At 41.7% G+C, this 23,827-nt stretch overlaps 1 protein-coding gene across 1 annotated transcript in view; it reads left to right on the top strand.

Annotated features, from left to right (window-relative positions):
• The window catches only part of MROH7 (maestro heat like repeat family member 7), a 64,307-nt gene that overhangs the window by 1,390 nt on the left and 39,090 nt on the right, over positions 1-23,827 (top strand). Inside the window, exon 2 of the mRNA XM_012554272.1 lies at positions 23,554-23,632. The gene's annotated coding sequence lies outside the window, so the exon portion shown is untranslated. The remainder of the gene's footprint in view (positions 1-23,553; positions 23,633-23,827) is intronic.

Here is a 23,827-nt window from a genome sequence, read left to right as displayed (position 1 = left end):
AAAAGCTGGAGGTATGCTGGGGAGGTGGAGAGGTGGAGGGGCCAGGTCTGCAGGTTGAAGACCCTGTAAAAGAAACACAGACTTCAGCCTGTAGATGAGAATGTTTTCACCGTGGCCTGCCAACCATGTGATAAAATGTTTTATAAAAGGTTGATTCATAGCCCCCTCAAAGCTACAAAGTGAAGTTTCTGAGGGTGAGGCCTGGGAATCTGTCTTAAAAATATAAGCCCTACCTCCATACAACAATTTGAGAACCCAAGAGAAGCCACCGAGTTGTTACAAGTAGAGAATGCATGGTTGGATTTGCAAGCATTTTTTTTCTTTCATCTGAGAATGTCTTTATTTCCCCTTCATTCCTGAAGGATAGTATCATCAGATATAGAATTCATGGTTGACAGTTCTTTTCTTTCAGCACTTGAAAAATGTAGGTCACTTCCTTCTGGCCTCCATGCTTTTAGATGAAAAATCCGCAGTTACTCAAACCGGTGTTCCCCGATAGGTAATGTGTTGGTTCTCTCTGGTTGCTTTTAGTTTTTTTTTTTTCTTAGTTTTCAGAAGTTTAGTTATGATCTATTTTGAAAGGGATTTCTTTGGATATATCTCATTTTGGTGTTTGCTCAGCTTCCCAAATCTGTATGTTTATGTCTTCCACTAAATTTGGGACGTTTTCAGCCATTATTTCTTTGAATGTCTTTTCAGCCCCACACTCTTTCTCCTCTCATCCTGGACTCTGATGACATGAATGTTAGATATTTTGTTATTACCTCAGACTCCTGAGATAACTTTTTTTCAGTTGATTTTCTCTCTGTTGTTCAGATTAAGTAAATATTATTGATGTGTCTTCAAGTTCACTGAGTGTATCCTCTATCATCTCTCTACTACTGAGCCCATCCAGTACGTTTTTTATTTGGGCTATTGCATTTTTCTATAATTTCCATTTGCCTCTTCTTTTTTTTAACAGATAACTTCTATTTCTTTGCTGGAATTTTCTATCTTTTCATTTGTTTCAAGAGAATTTGTAATTGCTTGCTGAAGCAATTTTATGACTGCTTAAAAATCCTTGTCACAGATTCCTACATCTGATTCATCTCGGTGTTGGTGTCGGTTGATTGTTTTTTCTCACTCAAGATGAGATTTTCCTGGCTTTTGGTCTGATGAGTGATTTTTTATTGTATCAACATTTTGGATATTATGTTAAGAGATGCTTGATCCTATTTCAATCTATTTTAGCAGGCAGTTAACCTGCTAAAGTTTAGTGTGTAGATTCTGGTCTACTTTTGTGGACTAGAGTTCCAACGACCGTTTAGTTTTCAGAGCCCTGGTCTGCTTTGTTTGTCGTACTGTGGGGCTCATGTTCATCCTTGCTGGTGCTGCCTTCAGGGGGAGAAGGTATTTCTCTGGGTCACCTGTTGTCACTGGGGAGGCCAGGAGTTGCTGGGCCTGTTAAGCTCTCTGCCACTAAGTGCAGGGCCCAGAGACACAGGGCTCTACTGCCACTTCCACTGTGGGAGGATTGGTCCACCACTGCCCTAGTGTGATGTGGGAGTAGGGGATCCCCACTGAGGTTCCCTGTCTGTTGGGCTTCCCCTTTCCCACTCTTTTGGCCAGAAAACAGGCTTTTTTTGTTTGTTTGGTTCTTGGTGTGTGTGCCTGTGTGCATGCTGTTGGCAGTTCTATTGCAGGCCTCTCTGGCACCCAGTTTGGGATATATAGTAGATAAAAAAAAATTCCAAGAAACTCACTGCTGGGCTGTCTCTCAAGTTCTGAGGTTCTTAGCCAGTCCACTGCCTTCTTTCCAGTTTTCAGATTTCTTTTATGGTTGTCTGTTGAATTATTTCAGAATACTTAATTGTATTTTAGAGGGAGGAGCAGGGAAAGTTAGTCTATGACATCTTGTCTGTTGCATGCATTTTTAAAGGAAGATCCTTGTGGCTCAGTTTGGAGATTGCTTTGGTAGGAGCAGGCTTGGATACAGAAACCCATGTTGAGAGGGCAATTCCAAGATCCAGTTTCAAGGCAATAGGAGCTGGACTAGGTAGGGGACAGGTAGTGGTGATGGAGAGATGGGTAGAGATTTTTTTTTTTTAATTTTATTGTGCTTTAGATGAAGATTTACAGAGCAAATTAGTTTCTCATTAAAAAATAATATGCATATTGTTTTGTGACATTAGTTGCCAACCCCGTGACATGGTAACACTCTCCCATTCTCGACCTTGGGTTCCCCATTTCCATTCGTCCAGCTTTCTTGTCTTTTCCTGCCTTCTCATCCTTACGCTTGGGCTGATGTGCCCGTTTAGCTTCATATACATGGATGAGCTACATATATTATCATTTGTTTTATGAGCCTGTCTAATCTTTGGCTGAAGGGTGAACCTCAGGAGTGACCTCATTACTGAGTTAAAAAAGTGTCCAGGGACCATACTCTCAGGGCTTCTCCAGTCTCTGTCAGACCAGTAAGTCTGGTTTTTTTGTGAGTTAGAATTTTGTTCTACATTTTTCTCCAGCTCTGTCCGAGACCCTCTATTGTAATACCTGTAGAGATCTGAGGGCTGTTCTGAAGCCAGAATTAGCAGAACTTGACCAATAATTGGAAGCAGCAAGTGAGGAAGACAGGAGTCAAGAATTATGATATTTCTGGCTTGGATGGTGGTGCCAGTTCCTTGCAATGGAGGAGAATAGGGGGGCTCAATTTAGGGGGAAGATGATGAATTCTGTTTTGGATGCTCTGGTTCCAAATGCCAGATGTTGTGTGTGTGTGTGTGTGCACATGCATGCATGCATGTGTATGCTGAGTGCCTAACACATTCTGGGCCTATGTGCCTAGTAAACTCATTCTCAATGAGGAATTGGAAGGTCCAATGACGGTTCCACCTCCTGGGGACTCCAGCAATGCTTGTCCAGGACCTGGAAGGCTTCATTGAGGTGGGAGGGGGCACAGAAATCAGTCAATAATTCTCTCAGTCTTGGACAGGACTAGCTGTTTTATGGCCACACTCCACCCTCCCCATTTGCGGCCCCAGGGCTTGGGGCAAAGGCCAATAGGCAGCTTGTGGTTGCCAAGTCAGTAGTGGCCCCAGACTCCAGGGAGCGCCCTTAGCTCCCTTGGCTCCTGCCCAAGCCCTTAGCAGCCACCTCTCCTCCTATCGCACAAGGCCCCTTTGGTGGGGGACAAGACAACGGCTGCCCCAGGTCACTGGCAGGCAGCTCTGAGTAAAGCCCTGTCTGTCTGTTGAGGATGGAGGAGGAAGATTGCGGGAACAGGAGGAAGTGGGGAGGTGGTGGTGGTGGTGGATATTCTGCTCTTCTCTCACGGAATAGAGAGGGACAGTCAGGGTTGAGACCTGTGGCCTTCTGTGCAGCAACCTGGTACTGTGCATCTGCTGGGCCAGTGGAGTAGAGATTATCACCCTCGCCCATGGCCCAGCTGGTTAGGTTTTCAAGATCCTACTCACTACCCAGGGAGCTTCACTTGACCAGTATTTTTCCAGGTTGAAAATGCGTCACTTTGCTAACTATGGCCGTGTGTGTGTGTGTGTGTGTGTGTGTGTGTGTGTGTGTGTGTGTGTGTGTGTTTATGAGGCATGACCAAGAGAGGAGCTTGAAGCTTTATATAATTTTGAGATCCCTCTTTAAGTAAAAGAAGACAACATCATGAACACAAAATTAGGTACAGGGCCTTGGAAAGAGACTGTGTAAGCAGGAGCCCTGAGATTTTAAATTTCATCAGCTTCTGGGTAAAATTGCCCCTGGGGTTGCTGATAAGTAAAGACTTCCTGCTTCTGAGGCAGGCTGCAAAGCTGTGCTTTAACCACTTGCTTGGAATGAAGGCAGCTCCCACTGGACTGAGTGCCTTAATCTTCTCTGCCCACAGGCGGGGCAGAGAGGAGCTATCACTGAGGGAAAGGTTTCAGTGTGTGGCAGACTTCATGCTCCCATCTTAGAGGTGAGGAAGACAAGGGTCAGAGGGGAGATGTCTCTTGCCCAAGTTCACCCAGACTACTAAGAGGGTAATCTGGGATTTGAACCCAGGGCTACATGACTCCAAATCCATAGTCTTTCCACAGCCAAGCTATAAAGATGCATAGCAAAGTTTGTGGCTTGAGAATATGATTCAGTAAATGAGTTAGTACATGAATGAGTGACTGAGTGAGTCAGTGAAAGAATGGATGAACAAATGAAGAGATAAAAAGGTGAAATTATGAACCTAAACATTTATTGAACATTTGCTGTGTGCCAGGTGCTATTCTAAACATTAGAAGTTGGCAGAGAATATGGCAGATATAGTCCTTGCCCTCAGGGAACTTATTATCTAGTGGGGAGGCCAGATGCTGAGTCAAGTCGTTTCTGACTTGTAGTGACCCTATCGGATAGAGTAGAACTGCCTCATAGGGTTTCCAAGGAACGGCTGGTAAATTTGAACTGCTGACCTTTTGGTTATCAGCCTGACATCTTAACCACTGCGCCAACAGGAAGGGAATGAATAAGGTAACTTGGGAACTTACAAATAGACCTCACTTGTCTAGGGGGCCAGAAAGGCTCTTGACATTTGAACTAAAACCTGAAGGGGTGAAGTTTTAGGTGTTAGATAGGGAAAGGAGAGCCTGACTCTTGGAGAAACCCAAATGAATTGAATGAGGGTGGAGTGAAGTGGGGAAGGGAATATCATGGGGCAAGGAGGGTAAAAAGGGGTCTGGGGACAGAGAAAGGAGGGCTTTTTAGGTCCTGCCAAGCATTGGGGACCCTGTCCTGAAGACAACCGGTATCCATGGAAGAGTTTAGACAGGAGGGTGTTATAAAGAGATGGTCATGGCTGCCCTGAGGGCCGATGCAATAAGTAAGCCTCTTCTTCTTGCCCTCCACTTCTTCGTGTATATAGTGGGGCACTAATATCCAACTTCCAGGACTGTGTGTGTGTGTGTGTGTGTGCGCGCGCGGGCGTGTGCGCATGCATGTGTCTGTAGGGGAATTTGATTAGAAGATGTACATGCCTGGTCAGTAGACTCTGCTCAGTGTAAGTGCTAAAAAAACCACTCTTCCCCTGACTTGGTCTCCTGTGTCTCCTCCCAGAGGCCCACTCCTGCTTAAGAACATCATGCAAACAGGTGAGCTGTACCCACAATTACCACAGGGAGGGTGGCCCATGTGTCAGGGGTGGGGTGGGGTGGAGGGATCGGGCAGCTCACCTAGCAGTCAGACTGCTGGGTTGAGGCAGGCTCCATTTTTGATGACTGCCCCAGGTTCTCCACATAACCTGCCTCACCCAGTATAGGCCAAGTGTTAAGGGCTGTGGGCAGCTCTGCCAATGCTGCTTTGGAAAGCTAATACCATGGCTATTTGAAGGGGAGTTCTAGAGACTTAAGGGTTTGTCTCTGATTAGGTGCATCCCAGTCTGCAGAGGTTCAGAAATTCTTGTTGGTGAACTTAGATTTCCAAGTCATGTGCAGCTGGCTGGCAGTAGGGTTACCCAAAAGGCTCCTCCTTCCTTTTTTCTGCCTTAAGGTGGAAGAGGTTCCTCATTTGCTCTAGTGTTTGTAGGCTTTCTACTGTGCATCTGGCACTGTTCTAGGTGCTGGCGATGCTGCAGGGGCCAGGATATGTACAGTTCTTGTCATCATGGAACTCATTTCTTGCAGGGGCTAGACCACTAAATGAGTCACTGGGATAAAGTGTGAATATTTTGCTTGGAGTAGGATTGACAAAGGACAATGGGAGGAGGCCCAGGCCAATGGAATTTGTGAGGACCTTAAAAGGGGGCCCTAGTAGTGCAGTGGTTAAGAGCTTGGCTGCTAACCAAAAGGTCAGCAGTTTGAATCCACCAGCAACTCCTTGGAAATTCTATGGGGCAGTTCTACTCTGTCCTATAGGGTCGCTATGAGTAGGAATCTACTCTAAGGCAACTGGTTTGGTTTTTTGTTTTCATCCAAAGGACAGTAGAGAGTGATCAAAGACAGGGAGTAGGGAGTGGTCAAAGATAGAGAGTAGGGAGTGGTCAAAGACAGGGAGTAGGGAGTGGTCCAAAACACAGGGTAAGGAGTAGTCAAAGACAAGGAGTAGGGAGGAATATCAGTGGAGCCAAGATTCAGGGTCATGCATGAGGCCTTAGTGAGTACGGAGTGGTCAAGGACAGGGAGTAGGGTGTGGTCAAAGAACTGAAACACATTGTCTGGAACCTAGAAAGCAAGGGGGAGAGCTGTGCATGTTGGGGCTGGAAAGGTGGGATGGGCGTGGTCATGGGGACATTGTAAACCACAACAAAGGCCTTCATCCTAAGGGGTGACATGAAAAAGCTTTAACCAGGTGTGGCATGGCCACATTTGCCTTTCTCTCAGGAGCACTGCAGGGAGCCCGACCGTCAGCTGTTGGAGAGAAAGGGGCAGTGGCTTTGAGAGACCTCCAGGCTGGGCATGGCCCTGAGTCCAGGGGTTAATCTAACTCTCGGTGAAAACTTAGAGATGACGCCAAGTCTCAATGCCAGAGGAGCTCCTGATTTAGGCTCTGGCACCGTCTCCGTACCCAACCCAGATATGGCCCTTGTTCCTGACTTGAATCCACCCTCGAGTTCTGGCTTGGCTGTTGTTCCAGACCTTAACCCAGCTCTGAGTCCTGTCTCAGGGGAAACTCCTGGCCTGGTGTCTTATAACACCCCCAGATCTGGGGACACTAAAGCCCTCGTTCCAGCCTCCCTCCAGACCCCCAGTTCCCACTCTGGTGAGGCTGTAGGCCTGGATTCGAATCACATCTCAAGGCCTGACTCCTGTGGGACACTCTGTCCAGCCTCAAATCACATTCTGAGCCCTGGCTCTACTGAGGCCCCTGATCTGAGCTCAGGCAGCCACTCTGAGCCAAATCCCAAGGAAACCTTCTATGCCCTCTCAAGCAAGATTTTTGATTTGGGTCAGAGTAACTCCAATTCTTCCAGGCCTGAATCAAACCCATTTATAAGGCCCGGTTCAAAAGAGTCCCTGGTGATGGGCCATAGCTTCTCCAGGCCAGGCTCAAAAGCACTTCTTATTCCAGCCTTAAGCTCCTCCCTGGATCCAGACTCAGGAAATGTCTCTGTGCGGGACCTGGATGCCACTCCAAGGACCCCCATCCCAGACACAAGCGAGACCATCACTTTGACTTCCCATAACATCTCTGAGTCTGTTTCTAAAGGAGCCTTGGGTGCAACCCGGAAGACAAGCTCCACAGACACCATCAATGTGGTTTCGAATGACAATCCCGGATTTGATTTGAACAAGACCCTCACTCAGGCTTCATGCATGACCCTGAAACCTGACTACACTGACGGTATCAGCTTGCATTCCAGCACCCACGGGCCCAACTTTGCCCTCTCTCCATCCTCGTGCGTGCCTCTGGTCCTAGGCTCCAAAGAGACCCTGAGCATAGGCTCCAGCCTCATCTTCAGTGACACCTCCACCTTGACGCTGAGCAGCCAGCAGGATTATTCGGAGGACAACAGCATTCGCACCATTCCCCTGGATGGAAATCTGGACAGCTGGAGCAGTGAGGTGACCAGCCCTGAGGTGGGCAAGTTCCCACTGGGGTTGTCCACCTCTGATACCAAGGACAAGGATACCACAGTCTTCCAAAACATCCCTGAGGGTGAGTAAGGCAAAGAGGAATGCCCCAGAGAGGTCACTGACCTGCAAGAAGTCAGCATTCAGACTTGCGGGGCAGGGAGGGGAAAGGACATATATATTATACACAATGTGCAGTATATTAATTATACACAAAAGATCTAGTACTTGGCCTCTGCTCACGGTGTGACTTGGGACAAGCTACTTCAGGAGCTTCAATTTCCTTGTCACACTTCCATAAAATAATAATAATACTTCTATTCAGTCCGCTAATTATACCTTCCATTTAGGATTTCTTTCTTGATAAATTTTAGACCTGGCATCTCAAGCCAAAGTTTTTCCTGTGCAGCATGCAGGCTCTAGGCTCAGCTCACCTCTACTGAGTCTTCAGATCCCCCTGAGCAGGGCCTTGGGGTCCTGTCTGGAACCTGTGCCTTACTCTGATATGCAGGCGTTCTGTCAGTTAACCCGTCAGTTTTTGATGTTGTAAATATTTTTTCTCACTCTATTTTTGTTTGTTCATGCACCAACACCATGTCTGATGTTTAAAAAATTACCATGACTTTGTAATATATACCATATTTTTACCCAAATGATGCTCAAGTTATACATTTTTGCCAACCATGAGACCACCTCGCACGTTATTTTCCTAGGTGCGCTATGGGAGTTATATGTGTGGGCGTATTATTTACAAAAATATGGTATTCATATCCGGTAGAGTGAGAATCCCTTTTTAAAATTCTTTCTCAAAATTGACTTAGTGATTAGTCCATATACTTCTAGAGTAAGTTTGTCTAGTTCCTCACAACTAGACCATGGCATTTTTATTGGAATGTTACTAATTTATATATCTATTCAAATTTTCCTCTATAAAGGCTATATCCTTTATTAGAATTAAAAATAATTCTTCATAAAGTATTTACTCATTATTACCCATTGCCACTGAGTTGATTCTGACTCATAGCTAGTGATAGATTAATTCCTAGATACTTTATAGTTGTCATTGCTATCACCGATCATACCTTATTTTCTAATACAATTCCTATTTGGTACTGATGATGTACAGGAACTTTATTTCTGTAAGTTGATCTTTTTCTTTTTAACAACATTAAACCATCCCTATTACCATTGAGTTGAATCTGACTCATAGAGACCGTACAGGACAGAGTAAAACTGTCCCACAGGGTTTCCAAGACTGTAAATCTTTACGGAAGCAGACAGTCACATATTTCTCCTGCGGAGGGGCTGGTGGGTTTGAACCACTAGCCTTTCTGTTAGCAGCCGGGCGCTTAACCACTGTGCCACCACAGCTCTTTTTTAACAGATTTACTGAGATACAATTCACATATCATACACATAAATACATTTAAAGTGTACAAGTCAGTGCCTCTTCGTAGACTGAGTTGTGCAACCATCACCACAGTTTTAGAACGTTTTCATCACTACTAAAAGAAACCCTGCACCTCTTAGCCATCACCCCTCAGCTTCCCCCATGCCCTCCAACCTTAGGCAACCACTCATCTACTTTCTGTCCCTATGGATTTTCCTGTTTTGGATATTTCTTATAAATGGGATCCTACACTATGTGGCCCTTTGTGACTGGCTTCTTTCACTTACCATAATGTTTTCAAGGTTGTGGTATATAACATCACTTTACTCCTTCTTATTGTCTAATAATATTCCATTGTATGGCTATACTACACTTTATCCATTCAACATCTGATGAACACTTGGGTTGTTTCCATTTTTTGGCTATTTCGGATAATGCATCTATGAACATTTGTGTACAAGTTTTTATGTGCATATATACCTAGGAATGGAATTGATGGGTGATGTGGTAACTCTATGTTTAACAATTTGAGGAACTGCCAGATTGTATTTCAAAGTGCCTGAACCATTTTACATTCCCACTAGCAGTGTATGAGGGTTCCAATTTCTCCACATCCTCACTAAACACTTGTTATTGTCCGTGATTTTTTTTGTTTTTGTATTTATCCTAGTGGGTGTGAAGTGATATTGCCTTGTGGTTTTGATTTGCATTTCCCTGATGGCTAATGATGTTGAACATCTTTTCATGTGCTTATTGACACTTGAATATCTTTAGAGAAATGTCCATTTAAATCCTTTGCCCATGTTAGAAATTTGATTACATGTCTTTTTATTATTGAGTTATAAGAGTTCTTAATGTCGTGTAGATACAAGTCTCTTATCAGATATATAATTGGCAAATATCATCCCCTATCCTGCAGACTGTCTTTTCACTTTCTTGACGGTATCTTTTAAAGCACAAACATTTTTAGTTTTCATGATGTCAAATTTACTTTTTTTTTTTAGTTGATTGTGCTTTGGTGTCATATCTAAGAAACCATTGTCTAATCCAAAGCCATAATTGATGTTTGTGTTTTCCTCTAAGAGTTTTATAATTTTAGCTCTTACATTTAGGTCTTTGATTCATTTTTTTAAATTTATTTATTCTTTATTGTTGTAGTTTTAAATGAAGTTTACATTTCAAGTTAGTCTCCCATGCAAAAATTTACACATACATTTTTATGTGACCCTGATAGCTTTCCCCATACTGTGACAGCACACTCCTCCTTTCCACCCCTGATTCCCCATGACCATTCAACAAGCTCCTAACCCTCTCTGCCTTCCCATCTCACCTCCAGACAGAAGCTGCCCATTTAGTCTCTTGTATCTACTTGAGCTAAGAGGTACACTCCTCAGGAGTATCACTTCATGTCCCACAGCCCAGTCCAATCCCTGTCTAAAGAGTTGGCCTCAGAAATTGTTTTAGTTCTGGGCTGATAGAGAATCCAGGGCCATGTTTTCTGGGGTTCCTCCAGTCTCAGTCAGACCATTAAGTCTGATCTTCTTACTAGAATTTGAGTTCTTCACCCCACCTTTCTCCTGCTCCATCAGGGACTCTCTGTTGTGTTCCCTGTCAGGGTGGTCATTGGTGGTAGCTGGGCACCATTTAGTTCTTCTGATCTCAGGCTGATGAAGTCTCTGGTTTATGGGGCCCTTTCTGTCTCTTGGGCCACTACTTTCCTTGTGTCTTTGGTGTTCTTCATTCTCCTTTACTCCAGGTGGTTGGGACCAATTGATGCATCTTAGACAGCCACTTGCAAGCTTCTAAGACCCCAGACGCCACTCACTGAAGTAGGATGCAGAACATTTTCTTAATAAGCTTTGTTATGCCAATTGACCTAGATGTCCCCTGAAACCATGGTCCCCAGATCCTTACCACTGCTACTCTGTCCCTCAAAGTGTTTGATTGCATTCAGGAAACTTCTTAGCTTTGGTTAGTCCAGTTGTGCTGACTTCCCCTGTAGTGTGCTGTCCTTCCCTTCACCTAAGATAATACTTGTCTACTATCTAGTTAGTGAATAACCCTCACCCTCTCTCCCCACCCTCGTAACCATCAAAGAATGTTGTCTTCTGTGTTTAAACCTTTTCTTGAGTTCTTATAATAGTGGTCTTAGACAATATTTGTCTTTCTGTGACTGACTAAATTCACTCAGCATAATGTCCTCCAGATTCTTCCATGTTGTAAGATGTTTCATGGCTTCATCGTTGTTCTTTCTCGTTGCGCAGTATTCCATTGTGTGGATATACCATAATCTGTTTATCCATTCTTCCGTTGATGGGCACCTTGGTTGTTTTCATCTTTTTGCTATTGTGAACAGTGCTGCAATGAACATGGGTGTGCATATATCTATTTGTGTGATGGCTGTTGTTTCTCTAGGATATATTCCAAGGAGTGGGATTGTTGGATCGTATGATACTTCTATTTCTAGCTTTTTAAGGAAGCGCCAGATCGGTTTCCAAAGTGGTTGTACCATTTTACATTCCCACCAACAGTGTATAAGTGTTCCAGTCTCTCCACAATCTCACCAGCATTTATTATTTTGTGTTTTTTGGAATAATGCTAGCCTTGTTGGGGTGAGATGATATCTCATTGTAGTGTTGATCGCCATTTCTCTAATGGCTAATGATCGTGAGCATTTCTTCATGTGTCTGTTAGCCACCTGAATATCTTCTTTGGCGAAGTGCCTGTTCATATTCTTTGCCCATTTTTCAATTGGGTTATTTGTCTTTTTGTTGTTGAGGTTTTCAGTATCTTGTAGATTTTAGAGATTAGAGGCTGATTGGATTTGTCATAGCCAAAAATTTTTTCCCAGTCTGTAGGTTGTCTTTTGACTCTTTTGGTGAAGTCTTTTGATGAGCATAAGTGTTTGAGTTTTAGGAGATCCCATTTATCTAGTCTCTCTTCTAGTGCTTGTGCATTGTTGTTATGGTTTGTATTGTGTTTATGCCAAGTATTAGGGCTCCTAGCATTGTCCCTATTTTTTCTTCCATGATCTTTATCATTTCTGAGTTTATATTTAAGTCTTTGATCCATTTTGAGTTAGTTTTTGTGCATGGTGTGAGGTATGGGTCCTGTTTCAGTTTTTTGCAGTTGGATATCCAGTTATGCCAGCACCATTTGTTAAAGAGACTGTCTTTTCCCCAATTAACGGACTTTGGGCCTTTGTCAAATATCAGCTGCTCATAGGTGGATGAATTCATGTCTGGATTCTCAATTCTGTTCCATTGGTCTATGTATTTGCTGTTGTACCAATACCAGGCTGTTTTGACTACCGTTGTGGTATAATAGGTTCTGAAATCAGGTAGTGTGAGGCCTCCCACTTTGTTCTTCTTCTTGAGTAATGCTTTACTTATTTGGGGCCTCTTCCCTTTCCATATGAAGTTGGTGATTTGTTTTTCCATCTCATTAAAAAATGCCAGTGGGATTGGGTTTGGGATTGCATTGTATCTGTAGATTGCTTTGGGTAGAGTTGACATTTTCATAATGTTGAGTCTTCCTATCCATGAGCAAGGTATGTTTTTCCACTTATGCAGGTCTCTTTTGTTTTCTTGCAGTAGTTTCTTATAGTTTTCATTGTATAGATATTTTATCTCTCTGGTTAGATTTATTCCTAAATATTTTATGTTCTTGGGGGCTATTGTAACTGGTACTGATTTGGTGATTTCCTCTTTGAGGTTCTCTTTCTTGGTGTAAAGGAATCCAACTGATTTTTGTATGTTTACCTTGTATCCTGAAATTTTGCTGAAATCTTCTATTAGTGCCAGTAGTTTTTGTGTGAATTCTTTGGGGTTTTCTGTGCATAAGATCATATCATCTGCAAATAGAGATACTTTGACTTCTTCCCTACCAATGTGGAGGCCCTTTACTTCTTTTTCTAGCCTAATTGCTCTGGCTAGGACCTCCAACACAATGTTGAATAAGAGTGGTGATAAAGGGCATCCTTGTCTGGTTCCCGTTCTCAAGGGGAATGCTTTCAAAGTCTCTCCATGTAGGATGATGTTGGCTGTTGGCTTTATATAAATGCCTTTAATTATATTGAGGAATTTCCCCTCTATTCCTATTTTGTTGAGAGTTTTTATCATGAATGGGTGTTAGACTTTGTCAAGTGCCTTTTCTGCATTGATTGGTAAGATAATGTGGTTTTTGTCTTTTGTTTTATTTATGGGATGGATTACACTGATTGTTTTTCTGATGTTAAACCATCCCTGCATACCTGGTATAAATCCCACTTGATCATGGTGAATTATTTTTTTGATATGTTGGCTAGAATTTTGTTGAGGATTTTTGTGTCAATGTTCAAAAGGGATATTGGTCTGTAACTTTCTTTTTTGGTGGTGTCTTTACCTGGTTTTGGTATCAGGGTTATGCTGGCTTCATAGAATGAGTTTGGGAGTATTCCATCCTTTTCTATGCTCTGAAATACCTTTAGTAGTAGTGGTGTTAACTCTTCTCTGAAAGTTTGGTAGAATTCTCCAGTGAAGCCATCCAGGCCAGGGCTTTTTTTTTGTTGGGAGTTTTTTAATTACCTTTTCAGTCTCTTCTTTTGTTATGAGTTTATTTAGTTGTTCTCCCTCTGTTTGTGTTAGTTTAGGTAGGTAGTGAGTTTGTAGAAATTTGTCCATTTCCTCTAGGTTTTCAAATTTGTTATAGTACAATTTTTTATAGTATTCTGTTATGATTCTTTTAATCTCATTTGGGTCTGTTGTGATATCACCCATCTCATTTCTTATACAGGTTATTTGCTTCCTCTCCTGTTTTTCTTCTGTCAGTTTGACCAATGGTTTATCAATTTGGTTGATCTTTTCAAAGAACCAGCTTTTGGTCTTAACTCTTTCAATTGTTCTTCTATTCTCTACTTCATTTATTTCTACTCTAATTCTTACTGTTTTCTTTCTTCTGGCACCTGAGGGTTTCTTTTGTTGCTCTCTTTCTACTTGTTTCAGTTGTAGGGTTAATGTTTTGATTATGGCCCTTCTTTTTGGATGTGTGCATTTATTGCTATAAACTGACCTTTGAGCACTGCATACTGTGTCCCAAAGTTTCTGGTAGGATGTGTTTTCATTCTCGTTTGATTCTATGAATTTCTTTATTCCAACCTTAATTTCTTTTATAACCCAGTAGTTTTTGAGCAAGGTGGTGTTCAGTTTCCATGTGTTTGATTTTTTTCCTTGCTTTTTGTATTGTTGATTTCTACTTTTATGGCTTTATGGTTAGAAAAGATGCTTTGTAATATTTCAATGCCTTGGATTTTGTTAAGGCTTGCTTTATGGCCTAATATGTCGTCTATTCTGGAGAATGTTTCATGTGCTTTGAAAAAGAAAGCATACTTGGCTGCTGTTGGGTGGAGTGTTCAGTATATGTCTGTGAGATCAAGTTGGTAGATCGTAGCATTTAGGTCTTCCGTGTCTTTGTTGAGCTTCTTTCTGGATGTTCTGTCCTCCACTGAAAGTGGTGTGTTGAAGTCGCCTACTACAATTGTGGAGCTGTCTTTCTCTCTTTTCAGTGCTGTTAGAGTTTGTTTTATGTATTTTGGAGCCCTGTCGTTGGGTGCATAAATATTTATTATAGTTATGTCCCCCTGGTCTACTGACCCGTTAATCATTATGTAGTGTCCTTCCTTCTCCTTTGTGGTGGATTTTACTTTAAAGTCTATTTTGTCAGAGATTAATATTGCCACTCTTGCTCTTTTTTGAGTGTTGTTTGCTTGATATATTTTTTCCATCCTTTGAGTTTTAGTCTGTTTGTGTCTTTAAGTCTAAAGTGTGTCTCTTTTTTAATCCACTTTGCCACTCTCTGTCTTTTTAATGGTGCATTTAGTCCATTTACATTCAGCGTAATTATTGATAGGTATGAGTTTAGTGCTGTCATTTAGATGTCTCTGTTTGTGTGTTGTTGACCGTTTCTTTGTTCCACTTAATTTTCTGTGCTGAGTAGTTTTTCTTTATGTATTTTCTTTTCATCTCTTTCATTGTCGTTGATTTTGTATTTGCTGAGTCTTTATATTTTGCTAGTTTTTTATTTTGACTGGTAGGATTGTTAGTTTCCTTTGTGGTTCCCTTAATATTTACCCCTATTTTCTAAGTTTATACCAGTCTTTTGTTTCTTTATATCACCTCGACTTCCTCTCTATATGCAAAATCTATGTCTGCATTTTTTAAGTCCCTCTTTTTTTGCTTTAATGTTGTCATCTTTTACGCATTGACATCTGTTTCCCCATTTCCAATATTTTAGCTTTGATTTACTTCCCTATCTGGGTTGATATCTGGTTGCTCTGTCCTGTGTTCTAGTCTTGAGTTGTTATCGGACGTTACTGATTTTTAACTGGAGGACTCCCTTTAGTATTTGTTGTAATTTTGGTTTGGGTTTTACAAATTCCCTTACCTTCTGTTTTTCTGGGAATGCTCTAATTTTGCCATCATATTTCACAGACAGTTTTGCTGGATATCTAATTCTTGGCTGGCAGTTTTTTTCCCTTCAGGGCTTTGTATATGTCATCCCATTGCCTTCTTGCCTGCATGGTTTCTGCTGAGTACTCTGAGCTTAGTCTTATTGACTCTCCTTTGCAGATGACTTTTTGTTTATCCCTAGTTGCTCTTAAAAGTCTCTCTTTATCTTTGGTTTTGGCAAGTTTGATTGTAATATGTATTGGTGCCTTTCTTTTGGGGTCTACCTTATGTGGGGTTTGATGAGCATCTTGGATAGATATCTTGTCATCTTTCACGATATCAGGGAAGTTTTCTGCCAACAAATCTTCAACAATTTTCTCTGTATTTTCTGTTGTGCCCCTCTGTTCTGGTACTCCAGTCACTCATAGGTTATTCCTCTTGATAAATTTCCACATAATTCTTAGGGTTTCTTCATTTTTTAAAAATCCTTTTATCTGATTTTTCCTCATATAAGTTGATGTCAAGTGCTTTATCTTCAATCTCACTCATTCTGACTTCCAATGCCTCAGTTCTGGTCCTATGACTTTCTATAGAGTTTTCTAATTCTGAAATTTTGTTGTTAATCTTCTAGATTCTGATTGCTGTCTCTCTTTGGATTCTTGCAGCCTGTTAAATTTGTCATTATGGTCTTCTCTAATCTTTTTAATTTCCTCTATTGTGTGTTCTGCATTTTGCTTGATTTCCTTCCCAATTTTTTGAAGAATTCTGTATCTTGATCTTTTGTATTCTGCCTCCAAAAATTCCAGGAAATTTTCCTCCTTTGGAAAATTTTTGGATTCTTTATTTTGGGAGCTTGCTGAAGCCATCGTGGATTGCCTCTTTATGTGATTTGATATTGACTGTTGTCTCCGAGCCATCAATAAGTTATTATACTTATTAATGTTATGTTTGCTTACTGTGTCTTAGCTTCTTGTTTTGTTTCGATATACCCAGATAGGCTGCTTGTATAAGCTAGTTTGATTACTGGCACCTTTGAAGCTCTAATGTTCTGTCACCAGGTGGTTAGATCTGTTACTAGGTATGTGAGCTCAGGAGTCCACCCACTTCTCCTGTACGGATTCAGCTCAGGTGCCCAGGTAGGTAGCCACCAAGTGTGTGGTGTAGGCTCTCATCTATAGCCCTAGACAGGCATGGGTGATTGGTGTAGGCAGATGCATCTGGCTGCAGCAGGGGGATACACTCTGAGCAAGGCAGAGGGCAGACGGCTGCCCCCGAGTGTCCAGGAGGAAGGCATGTCCCTGTTTCCTGGAGTGCATAGGTGGGCGGGTTTTGCAGCTGGACTGTGAGCACCCAGTTCTGTTGGTAGTAAGGACTAGGGGGCATCTGTTATTCTTGGGCCCCTATTGCAGGCGGCTAGGTGGCGTGGGTGGAGCCACCAGTCCTCAGGCCCCTGATGTGGTAGGTGAAGACCCTGCTTAACGGGCATAGCAGGGTCAAATGTCAATAACCTACCACTTCACACCTGAAAGAGTTGCAGTTAGACTTCAGGTATATACCCTGTTGTACTGCGGTAATGAGGGCCTACGCTGTTGAAATGGGCCCACACAAGTTTCTGCAGGGGGAAAGGCACTCAAAGTCCATGGATCCCTTATGCCTGTGCCTAGGCAAAGGAACTGTGCCTCCCCTGGGTTCCTGGCTTAGGGGAGCCAGCAGTTTATTTTTTCCACTTTTTGTTAATTTGTTCACTCTCCAAGGCCAGGAGAATGGCTCAGGACATGAGACGGATCCTACTTCCGGCCTGGGGACACGGCAACTGCTGAAGCTGGTCAGGGATCCAGTGCAGAGTAGGGAGTGGGGAGGTAAATGGGACAGAGGTTTTCCCTAAGGGGGGTGTTTTTGATCCGTGCAGTAGGCCATACACAAGTATTTGTCTTTTGCTGATTGAGGGCTGCTTCTCACTGGTTCTGGGTAACTGTGTAGGCTCTCTGCCACTGGGTCTCTCCTGGTGCAGAGAATGCGCCTCCCAAGCACCACTGCTTGTCTGCGTCACCGCTTACCCATGAGCTGTTCATGCCTGAAGGGTTCAGGCTCTCACCAGGTCAGGTCTGGCAACTCCTCGCTGGTTCCAAACCTTCTCTCCCTCCCCCTGCCACTCAGTCTGGTTCCTCAACTTTGTGTTAGATGTTCAGGGTTCCTAGATTGTCATATGTAATTGATTCACTTGTTTTTTTTGGTCTTTGTTGTAGTAGGGTCCACCAGAAGGGCCTGACTACTCTGCCATCTTGGCCCCGCCTCCCTTTGATTCATTTTGAGATAATTTTTTTATATGGTGTGAGGTAGGGGTCCAGCTTCAGTCTTATGCATTCTTTACTCACCTGTAAAACCATCTTGTCTTGAGGATTTGAGGGATGGAGTGAGTGGACGGTAAGAGGAAGTTTTTGATTACCACTAAACATGGCTTTTTTGAGTATAATTAACATACAATAAACTACACTTATTTCAAGTTTACAGTTGGATAAATTTTTACATATTTATTCATTCACCCATACTATTCACCTCAAGCAAGATAACAAACCTATCCATTACTGCTAAAAGAGTCCTCATGTCCCTTTTTAATCCTGCCTCCTATCACTGTCCTCAGGCAACCACTACCTGCTATCTGTTGCTGTAAATTAGTCTGTGTTTTCTAGAATTTTATATAAGTGGAATTATACAGTATGTACTCTTTTTGTCTGGCTTATTTCACTCAGAAAAATTGTTTTGAGATTTATTCTTGTTACAGCGTCCCTTCCTTTTTATTGCTGAGTTGCAGTCCATTGTATGGATATACTGCAATTTGTTTATCAGTTCACTTGTTGATGGTCATTTGGGTTGTTTCCGGGTTTTGGCTATCACAAACCATGTAAAATCCACTTGCAGGTCTTTGTAAGGATGTATACTTTTGTTTCTCTTGGGTAAATATCTAGTATTGCAATGGCTACATCACATGGTAGGTGTATGTTTAACTTTTTAAGAAACTTTCCAAAGTTGATATGTCATTTTGCATTCCTACCAGCAGCATATGAGAACTCCAGTCACTCTATATCATCTCCAAGACTTGACATTATCAGGCTTTTTACTTTTAGCCATTCTAATAGGTATGTAGTTGTATCTCATTTTGGTTTTAATTTGCATTTCCCTAATGACGAATGATGCTGGGGATTTTTTCTTGTACTTATTTTGCTATCCATATATCATCTTTGGTGAAGTGTCTGTTAAAATCTTTTGACCTTTTAAAGAAAATTGGCTTGTTTTCTTAATTTTTTAAGTGTTTTTCAGGTTTTTTTAAAATATATCCTGGATACGTCTTTTATCAGACAGATGATTTACAAATATTTTTTTCCCATTCTGTAGTTTGTTTTTTCATTCACTTAGCAGAGTTCTTAATTTTGAAAAAGTCTAATTTATCAATTTTTTTTCTCTTACAGATCATGATTTTGTTGTCGTATGTACGAGATATTTGCCTAACACAAAATCAGAAAGATATTCTCCTATGTTTTCTTTTTTTAGTTTTTATAGTTCTAGGTTTTATATTTACATCTATGATCAATTTTAGTTAATTTTTATATGGAATGAGATATGGATCCAAGTTCTGTTTTTTTTTAATGTCATATATTTTTTCCAGTATCATTGGCCGAAAAGACTACCCTTAATTGCTTTTAAGACTACCCACTTAATTGCTTTTGCCTCTTTTTCAAAAGTCAATTGACCATATATATGTGAGTCTATTTCTGGACTCTCTATTCTGTTATATTGAGCTATGTGTCTATCCCTTCACCAATACTGTACTGTCTTTATTATGGTTGTTGTTAGGTGCCATTGAATCATCTCTGACTCACAGTGATTTTATGTATAACAGAAGAAACGTTGCCCATTCCCAAATCATCCTCACAAGTGTTGCTTTGTCTGAGCTCACTGTTGCAGCCACTGTGTCAGTCCATCTCATTCAGGGTTTCCCTCTTTCTTGCCGACCCTCTACTTTACCAATTATGATGTCTCTCTCCAGCAATTTGTCCCTCCTGATGACATGTCCAAAGTAAGCAAAACGAGGTCTCACCATCCTCGATTTTAAGGAGCAGTCTGGCTGTACTTCCTCCAAGATAAATTTATTACAGTAGCTTTATAAGTCTTGAAATCAGGTAGTGTAAGTTATCCAACTTTATACTTCTTTTTTAGTTATTTTTGCTATTCTAGATCCTTGATTTACCATATGAATTTTAGAATTGGTTTGTCAATTTTTACAAAAGAAGCCTTTTGGGATTTTGAGTGGGATTGCACTGATTATAGATCAGATAGAGGAAAACTGACATTTTAATATTCTTTTGATCCATGAACTTGGTATCTCTCTTTATTTATTTAGATCTTCTTTGATTTCTGTCAGCAATGTTTTATTATTTTCAGTTTATGACTCTTGCACATCTTTTGTAAGATTTATCCGTAAGAATTTTTTTTTGAATATTTTATTGTGTTTTAGGTGAAACTTTACACTGCAAATTAGATTTACATTCAACAATTCATACACAAATTATTCTGTGACATTGGTTACAATACCCGTAATGTGTCAGCACTCTCACCATTTCCACCCTGCCTGTCCTTTTCCATCCATCCAGTTTCCCTGCACCTCCTTGCCTTCTTATTTTTGCTTTTGTGTAAATGTTGATCATTTGGTTTGGTATAGTTGATTGTTTAGAGGAGCACATTCCTTGCAGGTGTTATTGTTTGTTTTGTAGGCCAATTTATTACTTGGCTGAAAGGTGACCTCCAGGAGTGGTTTTAGTTCCAGGTTAAAAGTGTATCTTAGGGTGATAATCTCCAGGGTTCTTCTAGTCTCTATCAGTCCAGTAATTCTGGTCTTTTTTATGAATTTGAGTTTTGTTCTACATTTTTCTCCCATTCTATCCAAGACTTTTTATTGTGTCCCTGGTCAGAATGATCAGTAGTTGTAACTGGGCACCATCTAGTTCATTTGGTCTCAGGCTAGAAGAGGCTGTGGTTCATGTGGGCCATCTAAGAATTTTTTGATGCTATTGTAATTGGTATTTTTTTTAAAATTTCATTTTCTGATTGTTTGTTGATAGTACATAGAAATATATTGATCTTGGATCCTATGATCTTGCTAAACTGATTCCAGTAGTTTCTATTTTCAGACTCCATAGGATTTTCTACGTAGACAATCATGTTGTTCTGTGAATAAGAGTTTTACTTCTCTTTTTCCAATCTCCATGTCTTTATTTCTTTTTCTTGCCTCATTGCACTGGCTAGCACTGCCAGTACAATGTTGAATAAAAATGGTGAGAGCAGACATTCTTGCTGTGTTCCTGATCTGATAAGGGAAAGCATTGTTCACATTAAGTAAATTGTTAGTTGTGGGTTTTGTGTAGCCTTTTTAGAGAACCTCTGGCTTTTGTCTTTCTCTATTGTATGTATACTTTCCATTTTACTAATTTCTGCTCTTTAATTTTTCTTTTTTACTATTTTCTTTGCTTTAATTTATTACTTTTTTCTTACTTCTTGAGATAATGCTTAGATAATTGATTTTCTGTATTTCTTATTTTCTAAAATATCCATTTAAGGCCGTAAATTTCCCTCAAGGCATGACTTCAGTAACTCCTACAAATTTTGATAGGTTTCATTTCTTATTATCATTCAGTTCAAAATATTCCCTAGTTTTTTATTGTGATTTCCTCTTTGATACATGGGTTATTTGGAAGTGAGTGCTTAATTTCTAAATGTTTTCTAGATATGTTTCTGTTATTGATTTCTGGTTTAATTCCACTGTGGTCAGAGAACATAGTCTATGTGATTTAAATTCTTTGAAATTTGTTGAGCCTTGCTTTATGGTCTAGCATATGTAAGTTTTAGTAAAGTTTCTATCGCATTTTAAAAGAATCTGCATTATTCTAAACTCTGGTGGTGTAGTGGTTAAGAGCTACAGCTGCTAACCAAAAGGTCAGCAGTTTCAATCCACCAGGTGCTCCTTAGAAACCATATGGGGCAGTTCTACCCTGTCTTATAGGATATCTATGAGTTGGAGTCCACTCAAAGGCAACGGGTTTGGTTTTTGGGTTTTCTGCATTATTCAGGCATAGGGTGCCATGTTTTACATATTTCAACTAGGTCAGTTTTGCTGATTTTGTTTTTCAAACTATCTACTTATCTATCTATCTATATATCTATAAGGAAATCTGAAGAAATCCCCTTGGTGTGGGTATGCAGCAGATTTACTTCTGGTGTCGCCCTGCAGCAGGGAGGTGGCCTCTTGGGGTCTGAACCTTACATATATTTAATGTGTCTTCCCTACGAGTCTTTAAACTCCACAAGAACTACGATTCTATCTGTTTTATTCACCCCTGACTCTCCAGTACCTAGCTAGACAGTGATAGGCGCTAAATAATTAGTTAATTCAGTAGTGTTAAGCAGGGGTGATATATGATTTATATATTAAGAATCATTTAGGGGGCAGAAGACAAAGCCCAGGACCCACTCAACTATTATAAGAGACTCTCTCCATGAAGTTGGGATTCTTCATTGCAAGAATGTCCTTTTCTGTTGTAAAAGATTAAAATCCATTTCAACACCAGACTGAGTCCAGCACAACTAGATGGTGCCTGGCTACCAACGCCGACTGCTCTGACAGGGATCACAATAGAGGGTCCCAGACAGAGCTGGAGAAAAATGTAGAACAAAATTCAAACTCCCAAAAAAAGACCAGACTGACTGTTCTGACACAGACTAGAGAAACCCTGAGAATATGGCCCCCGGACACCCTGTTAACTCAGTACCAAAGATTAGACAGGCCCACAAAATAAACAATAATACATGTAGTTCAACTGTGCATATGAGACTAAATGGGTGCACCAGCCCAGGGGCAAGGACGAGAAGGCAAGAGAGGACAGGAAAGCTGAACGGATGGAAATGGGGAACACAAGGTCGAGAAGGGGAGAGTATTGACATGTTGCAGGGTTGGCAACCAATGTCTCAAAACAATGTGTATTAATTGTTTAATGAGAAACTAATTTGCTCTGTAAACCTTCACCTAGAGCACAATAAAAAATAAATAAATACACGGTTTAAAAAAAAATCCAACTCAAAGTTGCTTAAGCAAACCAGGGACTTCATTGGCTGATGTAACTAAAAAGTCCAAGGGATATGGCTGCTATAAACAGGGTTAATCCAAAAGTTCAAATAATATCAGATGTCTCTCTCTCTCTCTGCTCCCTCTCATCTCTGCTTTTCTCCCTATCGGCTCCATCCTCCATGGCGTCCTCTGGTGGCCAAGATGCCCTGAAGCTCTAGGCCTCTCTGCGATCTCAGAAGGAGAGAGGTCTCTCTCCCTCGCTGATACTCTCGACTCCCATAAGGGGCTCTATGGGCCCTGCTCAGCGAGGTGTCCACCCGTGGAACAGCCCCTGTGTCTAGGGGCACAGAGCACTAGGATTAGCCAAGCTTGGGTTCCAGGCTACCCTTGTTTGAAGAGGGGCTGATGGGTGGCGGTTGCAGAATTCATCTTCACCTAGCTACATGGAATGGGCAACCCACAGGAAAGAGAGGGATTCTTTCACCTAAAGAAAAGTGAGGTGGTTTGGGGCTAGCAAAGCAGCAGGAATCTACTATAACAAACAAATGTTTAATTAGAAATTGTGATAACTGTGGAAAGAAGAGAATAGGATGATGAAGAGGGTCATGGAGGACCTCGTATAGCTTGGGGGTGCAGGGAGGCCCTTTGAGGAGTGCAGGTGAGCAGAGACTGAAGGAGGGGAGACCTCGCTGGGCAAGGGGTTGGGGCAGGGGGCAGCCCAGGTAGAGGAAACCACATGGGCTAAGGCCCTGAGCGACGAAGCTTTCTGGGGACTGCAAGGAGGCAGGGGTGGCCAGAGCACGGTGAGAGAGGGGAGAACAGAGGGAGATAGGGATGCGGAGGCGAGGATGTGTTGCAGACCCTACAGGGCCTTGAAGGCTCTGGCAAGGATGCTGGCTTTGTACTCAGTGAATTGGGGCACCACTGAAGGGTTTTAAGGACAGGAGAGGTGACATGAGCTAATTTACACTTTCAAAAGCCGTCTTTGGCTGCTTGGGGAGTCAGGATTGGAGGGGCCCTGCATGGAGGAGGGGAGAGGGGACTATGTACCCCATATATTTACCCTCCCTCTTGTCTCCTCATTGAAATGGTGACATGCAGGAGTCTTCGAAGAAGTGCCCTCTTGCCTGGTGAAGAAGCCCGGAAAGAAAGAGGATGGCAGCAACATGGTATGCCTCTGGCTCAACCTCCAGCTGACTCTCTTGGGGTTTCCCCCCACCCTATCCCACACACACCACTTAACATCCCTGGTCCTCTGCCCAGCTTTTTTTTTCCTCCATCAGACTCACCACCATTTGATACACTATACGCTCTGCGTATTCAGTCTTACTGTCAGCCTCCCCACTCTAGAATGTAACCTCCATAACGACAAGGA

This window comes from Trichechus manatus, unplaced genomic scaffold (assembly GCF_000243295.1).
Source record: "Trichechus manatus latirostris isolate Lorelei unplaced genomic scaffold, TriManLat1.0 scaffold00015, whole genome shotgun sequence".
In the NCBI taxonomy this organism is placed as follows: domain Eukaryota; kingdom Metazoa; phylum Chordata; class Mammalia; order Sirenia; family Trichechidae; genus Trichechus; species Trichechus manatus.
The sequence above is the reverse complement of the archived record's forward strand: the minus strand, read 5'-3'. Positions and strand labels throughout refer to the sequence as shown.